The 18632-nt window shown below is 32.4% G+C and overlaps 1 protein-coding gene across 1 annotated transcript in view; it reads right to left on the bottom strand.

Moving 5' to 3' along the window:
- LOC133643643 (SAM pointed domain-containing Ets transcription factor) overlaps positions 1 to 6294 on the bottom strand; it is a 33035-nt gene extending 26741 nt beyond the window's left edge. Inside the window, exon 1 of the mRNA XM_062038320.1 lies at positions 6193 to 6294. The gene's annotated coding sequence lies outside the window, so the exon portion shown is untranslated. The remainder of the gene's footprint in view (positions 1 to 6192) is intronic.
- Between the last annotated feature and the right edge of the window lie 12338 nt (positions 6295 to 18632).

Genomic DNA, 18632 nt, shown 5'->3' with positions numbered 1-18632 from the left:
TGTAATACACTTTCCCACCACTGGTGGCAGTAATGACATCATCAAACAAACAGAAGAAGTCTAAACATATATATATATATATATATATATATATATATATATATATATATATATATATATATATATATATATATATATATATATATATATATATATATATATATATATATATATATATATATATATATACATATACATATACATATATATATATATACATACATGTACATATATATATATATATATATATATATGTATATATATATATATATATATATATATATATATATATATATATATATATATATATATATATATATACATATACATATATATATATATATATATATATATATATATATATATATATATATATATATATATATATATATAAATATTATTTAATTCAGTTAGAATTAATTTATTTTTATTATAATTTATATTTAATGAATTATTATTTATTTTAGCACTGTAATTATGGAATAGGATTGAAATTAAGAGTGATCTTCCTAGAGGGCCCACAAAAAAAATCTGTTTCTCAGCTGTGGTCCGTACGGTACTCGGTTGTAATACACTTTCCCATCACTGGTGGCAGTAATGACATCATCAAACAAACAGAAGAAGTCTAAACATATATACACATATATATATATATATATATATATATATATATATATATATATATATATATATATATATATATATATATATATATATATATATATATATATATATATATATATATATATATATATATATATCAAAATATTATTTAATTCAGTTAGAATTAATTTATTTTTATTATAATTTATATTTAATGAATTATTATTTATTTTAGCACTGTAATTATGGAATAGGATTGAAATTAAGAGTGATCTTCCTAGAGGGCCCACAAAAAAAATCTGTTTCTCAGCTGTGGTCCGTACGGTACTCGGTTGTAATACACTTTCCCACCACTGGTGGCAGTAATGACATCATCAAACAAACAGAAGAAGTCTAAACATATATACACATATATATATATATATATATATATATATATATATATATATATATATATATATATATATATATATATATATATATATATATATACACATATATATATATATATGTATATATATATATATATATATATATATATATATATATATATATATATATATATATATATATATATAAATATTATTTAATTAAGTTAGAATTCATTTATTTTTATTATAATTTATATTTAATGAATTATTATTTATTTTAGCACTGTAATTATAGAATAGGATTGAAATTAAGAGTGATCTTCTGAGAGAGCCCACAAAAAACATGTTTCTCAGCAGTCCGTATGGGTTTTAGTTGTAATACACTTTCCCACCACTGGTGGCAGTAATGACAATATCAAACAAACAGAAGAAGTTTGGAGCTAAAAAACATAGAGACGTTTCTTCAAGCTCAAAAATATGACTAAAGTGCTAAAGCTGTTTTTTCATTTATACTTTAATTTTGTTTACGGTTTATTTAAAAACATATATATCCATCCATCCCTTTTCTACTGCTTGTCCCTCTCAGGGTCGCGGGGGGTGCTGGAGCCTATCTCAGCTATATATATATATATATATATATATATATATATATATATATATATATATATATATATATATATATATATATATATATATATATATATATATATATATATATATATATATATTTATGACTAGCTTTGAGTGGGCCCCGGGGCCCGGTGTAGTGGGCAATGTGGGCGTTGAGGTCAAAAGGGTTTACTGGCAGCCTGGTTTTTGTCATGTTTCTTTTACGACGCCTGGATACAAGAGTAGTTCTATAGAAGTGTGGATGATGTGAAGTGACACAGGTGGCACTCGGGGCTTATCAGCTGTAAAGGAGTCCTCCTGGAGAGCACATGTTCACCTCTTCCGTTTGTCCACATCTTCCACAATAAAAGATTAGGGAATCATCCACTTCTGACGCAACATTTTTCTTGGACTACGGAGAAGATTAAAACCCATTTTACTGCCCGAGGTCCACATGGAGGACGTAAACGTGGGCGGAGTTACAACCATGTCACTCAAACACACGTGTGGCCGTGCCAGAGTATGTCGCTTGGACTTCACTCTCTGACGCCTTAAGGCACAGCTGTCAAACTCAAGGCCCGGGGGCCAGATGTGGCCCTCAAACGCCCTGGAAATAATGTCCCAATAAAATACTTGATCATTTCTTACTAAATGTTTTTTCTATTTTGACAGAGAAATTATATGTGCTGCATGAAACTTTAATATTGTTATTATTAAATATTTGTATTAAATAAATACATACAATAAATAAATAAAAAACTTGAATTATATTCAATATTGCAACAAATATTTTACTGTGTTATCATACTTCACCACAAAAAGTAAAAAAAATAATGGCAGCTAATTTTCCAGAATAAAACAATACAAAAACAGCGGTACTGTTTTTCCATTTACAGTAATATTTTGTAAAAAAAACAAAACAATCAAATGTATTTTACGGTAAAATTATTGTGACTGAGTTGCCATTTTTTACTGTAAAATATACGGTTGTTATTTTTAGGAAGAATTACTGTAAATGGAAAAATAGCACCACATTTTTTTTTACAATAAAAAAAAAATGGCAGCTCATTTTCCAGAATAAAAACAACACGAAAACAATGGTACTAGTTTTCCATTTACAACAAATGTTGTTGAAAAAAACAACAACAAAAAAACTTTTTTACAGTAAATTTCTCGGGACCGAGTTGCCAGTTTTTTTAAAGTAAAATCTATGGTTGTTGTTTTTAAGAAGTATTACTGTAAATGGAAAAATTTACAGTTTTTACAGTAAAAAAAATGGCAGTTCATTTTCCAGAATAAAACGATACAAAAACAGTAGTGCTGTTTTTCCATTTACAGTAATATTTTGTAAAAAAACAACAAAAAAAAACTTATTTTACAGTAAAATTCTCGGGACTGAGTTGCCAGTTTTTTACTGTAAAATCTACGGTATTACTGTAAATGGAAAAACTCTACCAGTGTTTTTTTTTACGGTAGAATTATAAAAACTAAGCTGCCGCATTTTTACTGTAAAATCTACAGTTGTTTTTAGGAAGTATTACTGTAAATGGAAAAACAGCACCACAAATGACAGCTCATTTTCCAGAATAAAACCCCCCACAAAAACAGCGGTACTGTTTTTTCCATTTCCAGTAATATTTTGTAAAAAAAAAAAGCTTAAACTTATTTTACAGTAAAATTCTCGGACTGAGTTGACAGTTTTTACAGTAAAATCTATGGTTGTTATTTTTAAGAAGTGTTACTGTAAATGGAAAAACAGCACCACAATTTTTTTACAGTAAAAAAAAATGGCAGCTCATTTTCTGGAATAAAAAAACAAAAACAGCAGTACTGTTTTTACATTTACAGTAAATTTAGTAAAAAAAAAAACAACAACAAATTATTTATAGTAAAATTCTTGGGACTTAGTTGCCATTTTTTACTGTAAGATCTACGGTTGTTGTTTTTAGGAAGTATTACTGTAAATGGAAAAACAGCTGCACATTTTTTTACAGTTAAAAATGGCAGTTCATTTAGCAGAATAAAACAATACAAAAACAGTGGTACTGTTTTTCCATTTACAGTAATATTTTGTAAAAAAAACAAAACAAAACAGATTTTACAGTAAAATTCTCGGGACAGAGTTGCCATTTTTTTACTGTAAAATCTACGGTATTGCTGTAAATGGAAAAACTCTACCAGTGTTTTTTTTACTGTAGAATTATATCAACTAAGCTGCCGCATTTTTACTGTAAAATCTAAGTTTTTTTTTTTTTTTTAAAGTATTACTGTAAATGGAAAAAGGGCACCACAAATGGCAGTTTATTTTCCAGAATAAAAAACCCACAAAAACTGCGGTACTGTTTTTCCATTTTCAGTCAATTTTGTAAAAAAAACAACAACTTATTTTACAGTAAAATTCTCGGGACTGAGTTGGCAGTTTTTTTACTGTAACATCAACGGTTGTTGTTTTTAAGAAGTATTACTGTAAATGGAAAAAACAACACCACATTTTTTTTACAGTAAAAAAAAATGGCAGCACATTTTCCAGAATATAAAAACAGTTTTTCCATTTACAGTAATATTTTGTAAAAAAAAAAACCTAACATATTTTACATAAAATTTCTCATGACAGAGTTGCCAGTTTTTTACTGTAAAATCCACAGATGTATGTTTTACAGTGTAGGTAAAACTATATATAGAAGAATCAAATGCATAGGAAAAATTACATATAATTAACAGTTAGATGCATTTTCATGTATCACACCTTAAATCGGAATACTCAACTTTGACATGCGCAGAACCTAACATAAACGGAAAGGTGTGGTATCATTTATGCTACGGCGCCATCTTTTGGACATGTCGGCTCACTGCAGGCGCTGAAGAAGCATTAGACTTCCTCTGTAAACAAACATTAGTATTTATTCATCATGTTTTCCTTCTGTTCACTACTTTTGTTTTACCTCTCTTTGTGTTTTTATCCGAATGAAATTTTGATCTGAACGTGTGTGATCGGGTGAAAATATTCCAAACGGTATGTTTACATGAAGTATTTTTTATTCTTAATCTGATTAAATGTGCCCATGTGCACATAGCTCATGTCAAATTACTTTATTAATTATAGTTATAATTATAGAAAGGCTTCCTTATTGCCAGTCACAAGTTGCAGACATTCTCTGTGTATGTTTTACGCTTAAAAATGTTTTCATGTATCACACCTTAAATCGCAATACTTTATTTTGGCATGCGCATAACCTAGCATGAATGGAAAGGTGTGTTATTATTTGTGCTACGGCGCCATCTTTTGGACAAGTTCGCCAAAAAGTATTAGACTTCCACTGTAAACAAACATAGCTTTGTGCATTTCTGCTTGTTATCATCACAGTCTTTATTTATCATTTTTTAGTTCTTAGATTTAGATTAGATTAGATTTAGATTTATTGGTCCCTGTTGGGGAAATTCATTTTCACTGCCGTACATTTGAACAATAGGCATTACACACCACGAAACAAAAATAAAAAAAAGACATCATACATGACCAACACACATTTACAGGCTTCTGTTCACTACTTTTGTTTTACCTCTCTTTGTGTTTTTATCCGAATTAAATTTTGATCTGAACGTGTGTGATCGGGTCAAAATATTCCAAATTGCATGTTTACATGAAGCATTTTTATTCCGGTTAGGCTTTTAATCTGATTAAATGTGTCCATGTGCACATAGCTAATGTCAAATTACATTATTAATTATAGTAATAATTATAATTATTGAAAGGCTTCCTTATTGCCAGTCACAAGTTGCAGACATTCTCCGTGTATGTTTTACGCTTAAAACATTTTTCATGTATTTCACACCTTAAATCGCAATACTTTAGTTTGACATGCGCAGAACCTAACATAAACGGAAAGGTGTGTTATTATTTGTGCTACGGCACCATCTTTTGGACAAGTTCGCCAAGAAACATCACACTTCCACTGTAAACAAACATGGCTTTGTGCATTTCTGCTTGTTATTATCACGGTCTTTATTTATCTTTTTTTTTTTTTACTTCTGTTCACTACTTTTGTTTTACAAACCAGTGAAGTTGTCACGTTGTGTAAATGGTAAATAAAAAGAGAATTTGCAAATCCTTGTCAACTTATATTCAATTGAATAGACTGCAAAGACAAGATATTTAATGACAAGCAGGCCAGTCTAGTACCCGCACTCTTTTACTCTGAAGCCATGCTGTTGTAACACGTGGCTTGGCATTGTCTTGCTGAAATAAGCAGGGGCGTCCATGATAACGTTGCTTGGATGGCAACATATGTTGCTCCAAAAGCTGTATGTACCTTTCAGCATTAATGGTGCCCTCACAGACGTGTAAGTTAACCATGTCTTGGGCACTAATACACCCCCATACCATCACACATGCTGGCTTTTACACTTTGACCCTGGAACAGTCCGGATGGTTCTTTTCCTCTTTAGTCACGACGTCCACAGTTTCCAAAAACAAGTAGAAATGTGGACTCGTCAGACCACAGAACACTTCTCCACTTTGCATCAGTCCATCTTAGATGAGCGAAGTGTTTCTGGGTGTTGTTGATGAATGGCTTTGGCTTTGCATAGTAGAGTTTTAACTTGCACTTACCGATGTAGCGACCAACTGTAGTTACTGACAGTGGTTTTCTGAAGTGTTCCTGAGCCCATGTGGTGATATCCTTTACACACTGATGTCGCTTTTCGATACAGTTCTGCCTGAAAGATCGAAGGTCAGAGGCATTCAATGTTGGTTTTCGTCCTTGCCGCTTACCTGCAGTGATTTCTCCAGATTCTCTGAACCTTTTGATGATATTACAGAGCGTAGATGGTGAAATTCCTAATTCCTTGCAATAGCTGGTTGAGAAATGTTGTTCTTAAACAATTTGCTCAGGCATTTGTTGACAAAGTGGTGACCCTCGCCCCGTCCTTGTTTGTGAACGACTGAGCATTTCATGGAAGCTGCTTTTATACCCAATCATGGCACCCACCTGTTCCCAATTAGCCTGTTCACCTGTAAGATGTTCCAAATAAGTCTTGGATGAGCATTCCTCAACTTTCTCACTCTTTTTTGCCACTTGTGCCAGCTTTTTTGAAACATGTTGCAGGCATGAGCTAACATTTGCACAAAATGACAAAGTTTCTCAGTGTGAACATGAAATATCTTGTCTTTGCAGTCTATTCAATTGAATATAAGTTGAAAAGGATTTGTTGTGTTCTCTTTTTATTTACCATTTACACAACGTGACAACTTCACTGCTTTTGGGGTTTTGTACCTCCTCTTTGTGTTTTCATGCAATCCGAATAAAATTTTGAACCGCACGTGTGTGATCGGCTCAGAATATTCCGAATGGCGTGTTTACATGAAGCATTTTTTATTCCGATTAGGCTTTTAATGCTGTGATCCACACTGGAAGTTGTGTCTGCTGCAGGTCAGCTGCACTGGACTGGACTGGACTGGACTGGACTGGACTGGGTAACAGCTTGCACTAAGTCCATTAGCCAAGCAAATGTAGTCGTATTAGAAAGGAAGAGGGGTAGGGGGGGCCACACACACTTTGGGGGGGGGATGGATTATGTCCCTGACTGATCTCTAAATGAGTTTGGTCAAGAGGCTGATCTTCATCTCAGGAGCATTAGACTTCAGTCCATTTGCTGGGCAAAGTCCGCCCTTTGACCGCGGCGGAAGACGGCGGCCATGGGAACGCATTTCTTCCACGCTCGTGATCCCTTTGAGGGATGAGCTGTGGACCGCAGCTGTGGGAGTGGATTTATACACTGCTTACCTGCTGTGGATGTACAACTCTTTGTGTGTCTGTACCTCAATATGTGTGTGTGTGTGTGTGTGTGTGTGTGTGTGTGTGTGTGTGTGTGTGTGTGTGTGTGTGTGTGTGTGTGTGTTTTCATTTGTGTATCTCAATCTGTATGTGTGTGTTTTAATTTGTGTGTCTGTACCTTAATATGTGTGTGTGTGTGTGTGTGTGTGTTTTCATTTGTGTATCTCAATCTGTATGTGTGTGTTTTAATTTGTGTGTCTGTACCTCAATATGTGTGTGTATGTTTTAAGTTGTGTATCTCAATCTGTATGTGTGTGTTTTAATTTGTGTGTCTGTACCTCAATATGTGTGTGTGTGTTTTAATTTGTGTATCTCAATCTGTATGTGTGTGTTTTAATTTGTGTGTCTGTACCTCAATATGTGTGTGTGTGTGTTTTAATTTGTGTATCTCAATCTGTATGTGTTAGTTTTAATTTGTGTGTCTGTACCTCAATATGTGTGTGTGTGTGTTTTAATTGTGTGTCTGTATCTCAATCTGTATGTGTGTGTTTTAATTTGTGTGTCCGTACCTCAATATGTGTGTGTGTGTTTTAATTTGTGTGTCTGTACCTCAATATGTGTGGGTGTGTTTTAATTTGTGTATCTCAATCTGCATGTGTGTGTTTTAATTTGTGTGTCTGTACCTCAATATGTGTGTGTGTGTGTGTTTTAATTTTTTTTTTATCTCAATCTGAATGTGTGTGTTTTAATTTGTGTGTCTGTACCTCAATATGTGTGTGTGTGTTTTAATTTGTGTATCTCAATCTGTGTGTTTTAATTTGTGTGTCTGTGTCTCAAATGTTGTCTGTGTGTTTTAATTTGCATGTCTGTATTCTATTTGTGTGTTTTATTTTGTGTCTATATCTCAATCTGTGTTTTAATTTGTGTGTCTGTATCTCAATCTGTGTGTGTTTTAATATGTGTGTCTGTATCTCAAACGTTGTGTGTGTGTTTTATTTTGTGTTTGTTTCTCAATCTGTGTGTTTTAATTTGTGTGTCTGTATCTCAATCTGTGTGTGTTTAATTTTGTGTCTGTATCTCAATCTGTGTGTTTTAATTTGTGTGTCTGTATCTCAATCTGTGTGTGTGTGTGTGTTTTAATTTGTGTGTCTGTATCTCAAACTGTGTGGGTGTTTTAATTTGTGTGTCTGTATCTCAAACTGTGTGGGTGTTTTAATTTGTGTCTGTATCTCAATTTGTGTGTTTTAATTTGTGTGTCTGTATCTCAAACTGTGTGTTTTAATTTGTGTGTCTGTATCTCAATCTGTGTGTGTGTGTGTCTTAATTTCTGTGTCTGTATCTCAATCTTTGTGTGAGTGTGTGTGTGTGTATGTATGTATGTATATATATATATATATATATATATATATACATATATATATATATATATATATATATATATATATATATATATATATATATATATATATATATATATATATATATATATATATATATATATATATATATATATATAAACATATATACGTGTATGTATATACAGTATACGTCCATCCATCCATCCATCTTCTTCCGCTTATCCGAGGTCGGGTCGTGGGGGCAGCAGCCTAATCAGAGAAACCCAGACTTCCCTCTCCCCAGCCACTTCGTCCAGCTCTTCCCGGGGGATCCCGAGGCGTTCCCAGGCCAGCCGGGAGACATAGTCTTCCCAACGTGTCCTGGGTCTTCCCCGTGGCCTCCTACCGGTTGGACGTGCCCTAAACACCTCCCTAGGGAGGCGTTCGGGTGGCATCCTGACCAGATGCCCGAACCACCTCATCTGGCTCCTCTCCATGTGGAGGAGCAGCGGCTTTACTTTGAGCTCCCCCCGGATGGCAGAGCTTCTCACCCTATCGCTAAGGGAGAGACCCGCCACCCGGCGGAGGAAACTCATTTGGGCCGCTTGTACCCGTGATCTTGTTCTTTCGGTCATAACCCAAAGCTCATGACCATAGGTGAGGATGGGAACGTAGATCGACCGGTAAATTGAGAGCTTTGCCTTCCGGCTCAGCTCCTTCTTCACCACAACGGATCGATACAGCGTCCGCATTACTGAAGACGGCGCACCGATCCGCCTGTCGATTTCACGATCCACTCTTCCCTCACTCGTGAACAAGACTCAGAGGTACTTGAACTTCTCCACTTGGGGCAGGGTCTCCTCCCCAACCCGGAGATGGCACTCCACCCTTTTCCGGGCGAGAACCATGGACTCGGACTTGGAGGTGCTGATTCTCATCCCAGTCGCGAACCGATCCAGTGGGAGCTGAAGATCCTGGCCAGATGAAAGCAGAGACCTAATCCTGCAGACTGACTGCACCTAGAACAGTGTTTTTCAACCACTGTGACACGGGCCCTGAGATACAGTCTAGTGTGCCCTGAGATACAGTCTGATGTGCCGTGGGAGATGATCTAATTTCACCTATTTGGGTTAAAGATATTTTTTGCAAAGCAGTCGGAAACAGCGGGAGGCAGTGTGCAGGTAAAAGGGTATATATATATATATATATATATATATATATATATATATATATATATATATATATATATATATATATATATATATATATATATATATATATATAATAATAATAATAATATATATATATATATATATATATATATATATAATATATATATATATATATATATATATATATATATATATATATATATATAATAATAATATATATATATATATATATATATATATATATATATATATATATATATATATATATATATATATACATAAATATATACATATGCACACATATATATGTATATATATATATATATGTATATATACATATATATATATATATATATATGTATATATATATATATATACTGTATATACAGTATATATATATACTGTATATATATATATATACATATATAGATATATAAATATATATATATATATATATATATATATGTGTGCATATGTATATATTTATGTATATATTTATGTATATATATATATATATATATATATATATATATATATATATATATATATATATATATGCATGTATATATATATATATATATATATATATATATATATATATATATATATATATATATATATATATATATATATATATATATATATATAAAAGTTTACAGTGTAACAATGACTGTAGATTATACAGTAACATTTACGGGCATTTTACTGTATATCGAAAAGACTCCACCACTGCTATTTCACAGTAAAATTATGTGGACGTAGCTGCCGGTTTATAACCAAAAAGATCTACGGTTCTTGTTTTACGGTGTGTTACTGTAAATGGAAAAACACTACCACATTTTTTTCCTGTCAAAAAATGGTAGCTCATTTGCCAGAATACAAACAACAAACAGTATTTTTCCACATATGTTGTAAAAAAAAAAACACTGTAGATTTTACAGTAAAATTCTGCCAGTATTTTTCCGTAAAATAGTGGTACTGTTACAGTAATATGTTGTAAAAAAAACAACAGCAGGAAAAACACAATGATTCCCAGTAAAATTTTAGCGATTAATTTGAAAAATCTACAGAGTTATTTTTTAATTATTATTATTTATTTTTTTTTAAAAATAAACATAATAATCAACTGAATAGGTTTGTGAAAGCCTGGAAATAATATATAATATAATATAATGATATTTTCTTACTAAATGTGTTTGTTTTGACAGAAAATAAAGATGTACTGTATAAAATTGAACACATTTTCAACTTTCTCTGTATCCAATATTGCAACAAATAATCGTTATCATTGTTGTTGTTTTTACGGTGTATTACTGTAAATGGAAAAACAGTAGAACATTTTTTTACGGTAAAAAAAAAAGTGGTAGCTCATTTGCCAGAATAAAACAAAAACAGTGGTACCCTTTTTCCATGTATGTTGTAAAAAAAAAACAGTAGATTTTACAGTAAAATTCTGCCAGTATTTTGTATTTTACAGTAAAATTCTGCCAATATTTTTTATGTTACAGCCTTATTCCCAAGTGAAATAAATATTTTGTTCCCCCTCAAAATTCTACACACAATACCCCACAATGACAATGTGAAACATGTTGTAAAAACATTAATTTTAAAAAAAACCACTGGTACCATTTTTCCACGTATGTTGTAAAAAAAAAAAACACCGTAGATTTTACAGTAAAATTCTGCCAGCATTTTTCCGTAAAATAGTGGTACTGTTACAGTAACATGTTGTAAAAAATAAAAAATAAAAAACCTACGATGTTTCCCAGTAAAATTTTAGCGATTAAGTTGACATTTTTTACTGAAAAATCTACAGAATTATTTTTTAAGGTGTACGTAAAAAATAAAAATAATAATCAACTGAATAGGTTTGTGAAAGCCTGAAAATAATATATAATATAATATAATTATATTTTCTTACTAAATGTGTTTATTTTGACAAAACAAAGATGTGAAATTGCACAACTTTTCAACTTTCTCTGTATCCAATAATGCAACAAATAATCATTATCATTGTTGTTTTTACGGTGTATTACTGTAAATGGAAAAACGGTAGAACATTTTTCCACATATGTTGTAAAAAAAACACCATATATTTTACAGTAAAATTCTGCCAGTATTTATTATGTTACAGCCTTATTCCCAAGTGAAATAAATATTTTGTTCCCCCTCAAAATTCTACACACAATACCCCACAATGACAAGGTGAAACATGTTGTAAAAACATGAATTAAAAAAAAAAACAGTGGTACCATTTTTCCACGCATGTTGTAAAAAAAAACACCGTAGATTTTACAGTAAAATTCTGCCAGCATTTTTCCGTAAAATAGTGGTACTGTTACAGTAACATGTTGTAAAAAAAACCCCCAAAAAACCTACGATGTTTCCCAGTAAAAATTTTGCGATTAAGTTTACATTTTTTACTGAAAAATCTACAGAATTATTTTTTAAGGTGTACGTAAAAAATAAAAATAATAATCAACTGAATAGGTTTGTGAAAGCCTGAAAATAATATATAATATAATATAATTATATTTTCTTACTAAATGTGTTTATTTTGACAAAACAAAGATGTGAAATTGCACAACTTTTCAACTTTCTCTGTATCCAATAATGCAACAAATAATCGTTATCATTGTTGTTTTTACGGTGTATTACTGTAAATGGAAAAACATTTGTTGTAAAAAAACCACCTTTGATTTTACAGTAAAATTCTGCCAGTATTTATTATGTTACAGCCTTATTCCCAAGTGAAATACATATTTTGTTCCCCCTCAAAATTCTACACACAATACCCCACAATGACAATGTGAAACATGTTGTAAAAACATGAATAAAAAATTGAAAAAAACAGTGGTACCATTTTTCCACGTATGTTGTAAAAAAACACAGTAGATTTTACAGTAAAATTCTGCCAGTATTTTTCCATAAAATAGTGGTAGTGTTACAGTAACATGTTGTTAAAAAAAATAAAAAAAACACGATGTTTCCCAGGAAAATTCTAGAGATTAATTTGACATTTTTTACTGAAAAATCTAGAGAATTATTTTTTAAGGTGCATGTAAAAAATAAACATAATAATCAATTGAATAGGTTTGTGAAAGCCTGGAAATAATATAATATAATTATATTATATTTTCTTACTAAATGTGTTTAGTTGGACAGAAAATCTACAGATTGAATTTCTACATTGTACATAAAAAATAAACATAATAACCAAATGAAGAGTCAAACTCGCTTATTATGAACAGTCACATGGGGCCCTCTGATGGGGCCCTCAGTGAAAAGTGAACAAAAAACTGTCCATCTACCATTTATACTCAGAAACATCTCCTTTTAAATGCAATAAAATGTCTGGTAGAAGGTAGGATGTAAATAATCTGACACCTACTGGAGCTTTTCCTGGGAAGAAATCAATCTTTGCAAGCGGCGTGCACACCTGAAGCAACCTGGTCTTACCTGGTGCGGCTGGAGACCACGCTGTGGCAGCAGGAGGTCCAGAAGATGCAGAAGGTCCAGAAGATGGAGGAGGTCCAGAAGATGCAGGAGGTCCAGAAGATGCAGAAGGACCAGAAGATCCAGAACATAAAGAAGATGCAGCTTCTCGGGGATGCCTGACTGCTGCTCTGGGACAGGCAGAAAAAGGGGTGATGGTGGCAGCAGATTGAGACCCCTTGAGGGCTGACTTCAAGTTAAGCCGCCAGCAGCACCTGCTGGAGGGGTGACACACACACACACACACACACTCACACACTCTCACACACTCTCCTGACAGAGTGAGAGCCAAGGAATTCCAACTCCATTGACAGCTACTGGAATTTATAGGACCGCCTTGTTTACCTGTGCACACAAGGGTGTGTGTGTGTGTGTTCTTGTATTTCTACCCTTCTTGAGACATGAAGAAAGAAAATTATCTTCCATATGAGGAGGTGTGAACAAGTGATGACATAAATCATGGTCCCAATAACATTGCATCTAATAGACAATGTCTCATTTGTGGTGACATCTATCAAAATGAGGGTGGTCCCAAAAAGGAGGGATTTTTACACATTGACTGTGTGTCGCTTTTAAAAGTGCTCCCCCTCTGGTCAACATATGAAATAACAAGTGTGTGTAAGAAATTGAAATGCGCCCCCTTTGGCCAAAATTAATACAAATAAATAAATAAATATGTATATAGAGACACACTGTAATAACTTGAAGTAAATAATGAAGATTAAAAAACAATTACAAACAAAAAAATATATATATATATTTTTCTCACAATGTGTCGACTTTTTTCTTATAAAATTGTATACAATTTCTCATATTTCTGTTTCTGTAATATTGCAATATTTTCTCGTAAAAATATTACTTTTTTATGCAAAATGGTGACATTTGTCAAATAAAATTCTGACTTTTATCACAATATTGCCAATTTTTTTGTTGTTCTTGTAAAATAGTGACATTTTTTGAGTAAATTATGACTTTTGTCATAATTTTGCCAAGTAAAATTTCGATTATTATTATAATATTGCCAAAGTTTTTAAGTTTTCTTATAAAATTGTGACTTTTGTCGAGTAAAATGACGACTCTTTTCATAAAATTGCCAAAATGTTAAGCTTTTCTTGTAAAATTGCGACTGCTATTGAGTAAAATTTCAACGTTTATCATAATATTGCACAAATGTTAAGTTTTTCTTGTAAAATTTTGACTTGCGTTGAGTAAAATGACGACTTTTATTACAATACTGCCAACATTCTACGTTTTTCTTGTGAAATTGTGACCTTTTTTGTGAAATTCCAACTCATTTTTCACAAGTTTTTTTTATATTTGCATATTTGTGTGTCGCTTTTAAAAGTGCTCCCCCTCTGGTCAACATATGAAATAACAAGTGTGTGTACAAAATTGAAATGCGCCCCCTTTTGTCAAAATTAATGAAACAAAATAAAATAAAAATTTATATATAGAGACATACTGTAATAACTTGAAGTAAATAATGAAGATTAAAAAACAATTACAAACAACAAAAGTATTTTTCTCACAATGTGTCAACTTTTTCTTATAAAATTGGGAACAATAATTTCTGTTTCTGTAATATTGCAATATTTTCTCTCTTTTTTTAATGTAAAATTATTACTTTTTAATGCAAATTGTTGACATTTGTCACATAAAATTCAGACTTTTAACCAACATTTCCGATATTTTTGTTGTTCTTGTAAAATAGTGAGTGAAATTATGACTTTTGTCATAACTTTGCCAAGTAAAATTCTGATAAATGTCATGATATTAACATTTTAAAGTTTTCTTATAAAATTGTGACTTTTGTAGATTACGACTCTTTTCATAAAATTGCCAAAATTTTAAGCTTTTCTTGTAAAATTGTGACCGTTATTGAGTAAAATTCAAATTTTTGTCATAATATTGCACAAATGTTCAGTTTTTCTTGTAAAATTTTGACTTGCGTTGAGTAAAATGACGACTTTTATTATAATACTGCCGACATTTTACATTTTTCTTGTGAAATTGTGACCTTTTTCTTGAGAAATTTTAACAAATTTTTCACTACGAGCTTTTTTATATTTACATAGTATGTATATATTATTAATGTTGTAAATACACATCTTTATACATCTAGAAAGGGAATGGTTTGAATAGGTTGAAAAATGTGGAAATGGTGGAAGTTTCAAAAACGGCCAATTCATTTTGAATGGGGAAAATGTCCCTGAAAAGTGGGGATTCTTGGAAATCCGGGATTTCACACAATTCTGAACAGGCTGAATATTTTGGAGTTGGAATGGTTTAAATCAGATAAAAACTTTGGAAATTGTGGAACTTTGAAGAATGTCCCATTCATTGTAATGGGAATTTCATGGACATTTTGGTAAAAGCCGGATTTTTTGGAGGAAAATGTTCAAATACTTGAATATTGCGAATGAGTTGAAATTATTGGAATTATTCAAATTGGTTGAGAAATGTTTATTGATTGAGAGATGGTGTTAAGGAATTCCCGGAATTTCGGGAAAACTGGGGATTTTTCCAGTTAAAATAAACAACTTATTTTTTGTCCTGATTAAGAGGAATGTTTTGACGGTGGAACGGTTGAAGTGGGTTGAAAAATGTGGAAGGAGTAGTTGCCAGAAAAAAGAGTGGAAATAGGGCTTTGGAAAACCAGAAATTCTGGAGAATCCTGGAATTATTTTGAACTTGGAAAAATGATAGTTAGAATTTCCAAGATGGTGGAATTTGTTGAAGGTGGAATGGTTTGAATAGGTTGAAAAATGTGGAAATGGTGGAAGTTTGGAAAACGTGGAATTCTGGGAAATCTGAAAAATTCCAAAAATTTGTCAAGGGAAAGCCTGCGATTCCCGAATAGGCTGAACAGTTTGAAGTTGGAACGCTTTGATCGGGGGAAAAATGTGGAAGTTGTGGAAATTTGAAGAATGTCTCATTCATTTTAATGGGAATTTCCCCCCAAAATTGGGAATTTTGGGAAAAGCAGAAATTTTGAATGGTCTGAATGAGTTGAAATGGTTGGTGTTAGAATTTTTCAAATCGGTCGAGAAATGTTGAATTGAGAAATGGTATTACGGATTTCTTGGAACTCCGGGAAAACCGGGAATTCTTCCAGTTCAAAAAACAACTTCGTATTTTGTCCTGATTAAGAGAAATGTTTTGACAGTGGAACGGTTGAAATGCGTTGAAAAATGTGGAAGGAGTAGTCGCCAGAAAAAGGGTGGAAATAGGGCTTTGGAAAACCAGGAATTCTGGAAAATTCTGGGATTCTTTTAAACTTGAAAAAATTTAAGTTTAAATTTCCAGGATGGTAAAATGTGTTGAAGGTGGAATGATTTTTTTGGGTTGAAAAATGTGGAAATGGTGGAAGTTTGAAAAATGGCCAATTCATTTTGAATGGGAAACATTTCCTGGAAAACCTGGAATTCTGGGAAACATGGGAATTTTCATACGCTTTGAATCAGGTGAAAAATTTGAAAGTTGTGGAACTTTGAAGAATGTGTCATTCATTTCAATGGGAATATCCCAAAAAATTGGGAATTTCGGGAAAAGCAGAAATTTTGAATGGTCTGAATGAATAATGAACGGTTGGTGTTGTAATTTTTCAAATCGGTCGAGAAATGTTGAATTAGTAACATGTTGAATTGAGAAATGGTATTCTGGAATTTCGGGAAAACCGGGAATTTTTCCCGTTCAAAAAACAACTTCGTTTTTTTGTCCTGATTAAGAATGTTTTGATGGTGGAACGGTTGAAATGCGTTGAAAAATGTGGAAGGAGTAGTCAGAAAAAAGGGTGAAAAAAAGGGTTTGAAAAAAAGGTTCTGGGAATTCCTGAAATTTTTTTGAACTTTCAAAAATGTTAGTTGGAATTTCCATAATGATGGAATGTGTTGAAGGTGGAATGTTAGAATTGGTTGAAAAATGTGGAAATGGTGGAAGTTTGAAAAATGGCCTATTCATTTTGAATGGGAAAAATGTCCCGGAAAACCTGGAATTCTGGGAAATCAAACATTTTTTGGGAATTTGTCAAGGGAAAGCCCGCGATTCCCGAATAGGCTGAACAATTTGAAGTTGGAACGCTTTGAATCGGGTGAAAAATGTGGAAGTTGTGGAACTTTGAAGAATGTCTCATTCATTTCAATGGAATTTTTTTTTTAAATGGGAATTTCGGGAAAAGCAAGAATGTTGAATGGTCTAAAGCAGCGTTTCTCAAAGTGTGGGGCGCGCCCCACTGGTGGGGAATAGGGACATGACAGGTGGGGCGCGAGGAACCGGAGGAAATTTCACTTAGATTTTTTAAATTTTTTTATTATTATATTCTTTGATTATTTTTTTTTTACTATGCTTTCATTTTCTATACACACTGTAAATCACTTTGTGATTCTGTCTGTGAAATCCGCTATATAGATAAATGTAAATTACTTATTTTTCCTGTAGGCTTTACATTTCTAGGTAGGAGCGAAAGTTTACTGACATAGCAACAGTAACTAATGGGGGCGGGGCTAAGCGGAAGCTTTGTGAATGGCGAGTCACTGTGCGAGGATTTGCTGTTTTGCAAATACATAAAAAATAGAGCCACTGCTGATGAGCTGTTCAAGATAATGGACAGTTTCCTTAAAGAACACGACCTTAAATGGGAAAACTGTGTGGGCTTTTGCTCTGATGGCGCGCATGGCAAAGTCAAGAAACGGGCTGCAGGCTCTAATAAAGAGGGTTGCGCCAAATGCGCATTGGACACACTGTGTGTCATTCACCGGGAAACACTCGCGTAAAGGCAGCTCAGCCCCGAATTCAGTGAGGTTTTAACAGTGGCAGTGTCAAGCCTGCAACCCCCATTTGAAAAGCTGTGCAGTGCAAAACAGGCTCATTGCAGCCACTAATGCTGGAGTACTGTAAAACTCATGTTCACTTGCCCTGTCCTCCTTTTTTGGCAAAGATTGCAAAGTGGCACTTTTATTTTCATTTATTATTGAACTTGATGCAAGTTATTTGATTTATTATTGAACTTGATGCAAGTTATAACACTTTTATTTGATTTATTATTGAACTTGATGCAAGTTATAACACTTTTTTTGATTTATTATTGAACTTGATGCAAGTTATAACACTTTTGTTTTATTTATTATTGAACTTGATGCAAGTTATAACACTTTTGTTTTATTTATTGTTGAACTTGATGCAAGTTATTTGATTTATTATTGAACTTGATGTGAACTTGATGCAAGTTATTTGATTTATTATTGAACTTGATGCAAGTTATAACAATTTTTT

The sequence above is a fragment of the Entelurus aequoreus genome, linkage group LG26 (assembly GCF_033978785.1).
Source record: "Entelurus aequoreus isolate RoL-2023_Sb linkage group LG26, RoL_Eaeq_v1.1, whole genome shotgun sequence".
In the NCBI taxonomy this organism is placed as follows: Eukaryota; Metazoa; Chordata; class Actinopteri; order Syngnathiformes; family Syngnathidae; genus Entelurus; species Entelurus aequoreus.
Note: the sequence above shows the minus strand (reverse complement) of the source record. Positions and strands in the feature narration are given on the sequence as shown.